Genomic DNA, 3,285 nt, shown 5'->3' with positions numbered 1-3,285 from the left:
CTTGGGAAAGACACTTTACACGAATTTTCCTTACTTCATCCAGGAGGGAATGGGTACCCAGCTACAGACCGTGAAAGAAATTGTCAGTTTGTTAGTGTTTGAGCGCTTAATCAGCTGCTTGCACTGTATGCTTCTCGGAAAGCTGAGAAGGTTTCTGAGTGTTCTATGGTCTGTTGAGGTAATAATATTATAGATCTAGTGTGTAAAGCGCATAGAGCTTGCTGTCAAGCGAGGAAATAAGCTATAAAAGTACTATTTACTATTATTATCATTATTGCTGTTACTATAGCCATCATCGTAACTGTTGCGTTGTTATAGTACTTGATGGAAGTCGCTATCGAAGTAGCATCACATGCAGTTATAGTTTATAGTCCTCTAAAGGCTACTTTGTCAAAGGTCAAATCAGCGTTGCATTAATTATACCTGTAATATTTATAGTAGGCAAAGAGAACTACTATTACACGCGATGACGAATGGACTTCCACACTCATTACACGCAATGACGCATCGAGCTCCACACTCCATACATACAACTGTTCCTGCTGCTGTTGATAACCTTAAAAATTTTGCGGCACCGATGCACAGATTCACAGAAGTTATAAATACACGTGTGCATTATGTATGGTACGTGAGTCATTCATGGCTGAGTCTTTTAGTTTTATCATAAGAAACAACCCCAACAAGATTCAAATTCAAAATCATTTTGAACATAAGTTTTATTCAAACGCGGAGGCGTTGTGTAAAGTATAGATTATGAATAAATAGTGAGGTGGATTCATTTTGCACGTTTCGCTTCATGCAACACTCGCAATTTGGGAAAGTGAGACAAGTAGACAAATTTCGAAATCAGAGAAATCGAGTCACCAGCACGCTCGGCGCATTTCTGCTGTTGCAAGGCATTCAGCGTCAGTTTTTCTGTTGATGTTGATGAATGCCCTGGTAACAGCAGATCACGTGCGGAGCATGTCGATGGCTCAATCTTTTTGATGCTGAGTTAGACCTACCTTCATTCTTTGGTGACAATGATCAAATGTTACTGCAATTTTTTATAAGCAAAGACCAAAACTTCAACTAAAAAAAAACAAAAAACAAAATCAAACAAAGAACAGGAAACAAAATCTGCATAGTGTGAGTGTGAGTGTGCGCGTGCGTGTGTGTGTGTGTGTATGTGTGTGTGTGTGTGTGTGCGCGTGCACGCATTTAACGAATGTAATCTTTCAATCTTTCAAAGCATCTATGATATATGAGCAACGAATCATAAAATACAAGTACTGTGCTTGCAATCATGACCTCAGCTAACGGAACAAAGATCTTATCAAGAGCAGATGCCTGGTTCTCCATACCCCCTATGCTTCTATACTATCACTATCCTATCCCACCCTGGGTGCCCGCTACTTTTGGGCTAAAAGTTAGCGGTGTGTTGATAAAGTATCTCTAGCTCAAATGCTTAATTGGACGAGAAAAAAAACAAGCTTCGAAGAAACAAGACACACAACGGTTTGTCCGAAGAGAAAAGACTACATTTGTTTGGGAGTTTGAGTAAATACAAAAACATTGACACAATAACAGTCATTTGGTACATGAAAAGAAAAGAGCTTGTTTGTTTGAGTAAAGAGAAGCACATCGACACAATATTGGTCATTTAAAGTTGGGAAAAAGTAAGAAACATTCAGACAAATACAACAAAGGAGAAGTAAAGAAGTAAAGGAACTACCAATGGCGCCCTCCAACCACCCTCAAAGAGAGATGCAAGACTAACAGAAACAACAGAGAGACAGACAGAAGAAGGAGCTAACAGAATTGCTCGGCGCACACCCACCAGCCATCCGCTCGAGGCCACATTATTAGTATTATTAACAGAAATCTGAATTCCCACAGCTCGAGGTTTAAAGCGGAGTTAAAATAATATAACACAAGTACGAGTAATACCAGTCAAGTAGAGACAATACCAGGACAAGGAACGAAATGACAGTTTGGTCTTTGGGTTTGTCTGTTTTTTAGTACATGTAGAGATTTTACGGCACTTGCAACTGCATACGGTCATATGACATTTCTTTACAGGGAATAGGGCTTACTCTGCTCACCTCTCTAGCTTCAACAGCACAAAGTCTGTTTCGACTTTCAAGGCACCCCGGAAATAGCGGGTCACAAGAGTGTGACAAACATACAAAAGAAGTAGAGGAAACTGATGGTAGTAAGGACTAGGAAAGAAAAAGCAGCAGTTCCCAGTTGTAGTTCAGGCACAGTAACTGTTATGAGCATGACATTGTTGAATCAGCCCATTTACAATTCTACTGTGTATAAGAACGTGAAATCCCCCCCCACCCCCTTTTTGGGAATGGCCTAGAGACACTTCAGTCAGTGGCACCTGGGGTGGGGGTGACAGTGAAAAGTGACTCGAGGACAGCAAAAGGAACATAAACGACAGCACGAGCAAAGCAAACGAAACACGACAAGCCCAACAGTACACACACGACACACTTGCTGATAAAAAAGGGTCAGTGAACGAAGAACGAGGTCACGACATGTGTCGACGAATGAAAGGGGCAATGGGGCCTTGAACTGGCACATGTATCAACGAATGAACTAGCGTTAGGGATAACAAAACCGGCTGCGGAGAGAGGCAAGCAATGCTTTGCCAATGCGTCAGATTTTCACATCTAGATCTATTCATTTACAGTCACACCAGGTTCCACCGAGGCCTAGATGACCTAGCACTGGAACGACAAGCTGTCTATTAGTGTCGATCGCAGTCTGTTACTCCACATAGTGCATAAATATCACCGCAGCGCGTGGAAATAATTATTACAACACTCGAGGGCAGCTGCGACAGGCATTCAAAATCTGCTCTTGCAGAACTGCTACGTCGTGTTGTGCTGGTACCGGTACCCCAGTTTTCAGCTCTTCGCTGTTATTTCTATTTCAAGACTGTAAGTGAGTATAATACATAATATATATATACATAAATATCTCCTCTACTAGACATGGCTTCACTTTGCGTGCGGCGACTTCAGCATTTATACGCCGGCTGGAATACTGAAAAGGCCGTTTCCTTCGCCTTAGTCTCGTTTTATCGGAGACAGACGTTCCACACACAGGTAGGTGACGAGTTTAATCGACCTAGAACAGAGTCAAAAGGCGCCTTGGTCAAAATAAATCGCATTTTGAAACATTGTTCATGTTTTCATCTGCTTCATGTGCTTTTAAGAAAGAAAAACAACCAAAAACAATGGATTACAGCGCCGTCTCTGCGACGTTCCCAAGAAAAAGCATTCGCCTCCCCCC

General features: G+C 41.7%; 2 protein-coding genes across 2 annotated transcripts in view; one reads left to right on the top strand and one right to left on the bottom strand.

Moving 5' to 3' along the window:
* LOC101856270 (ribosomal oxygenase 1) overlaps positions 1-3,285 on the bottom strand; it is a gene marked incomplete in the record, with an annotated part of 38,127 nt that overhangs the window by 4,414 nt on the left and 30,428 nt on the right.
* The window catches only part of LOC101854725 (protein usf), a 7,004-nt gene continuing 6,262 nt past the window's right edge, over positions 2,544-3,285 (top strand). The window contains exon 1 of the mRNA XM_005100467.3: positions 2,544-2,934. The gene's annotated coding sequence lies outside the window, so the exon portion shown is untranslated. The remainder of the gene's footprint in view (positions 2,935-3,285) is intronic.

Source organism: Aplysia californica, unplaced genomic scaffold, assembly GCF_000002075.1.
Source record: "Aplysia californica isolate F4 #8 unplaced genomic scaffold, AplCal3.0 scaffold00248, whole genome shotgun sequence".
Taxonomy (NCBI): domain Eukaryota; kingdom Metazoa; phylum Mollusca; class Gastropoda; order Aplysiida; family Aplysiidae; genus Aplysia; species Aplysia californica.
This window is presented reverse-complemented; position numbering and strand designations above follow the sequence as displayed.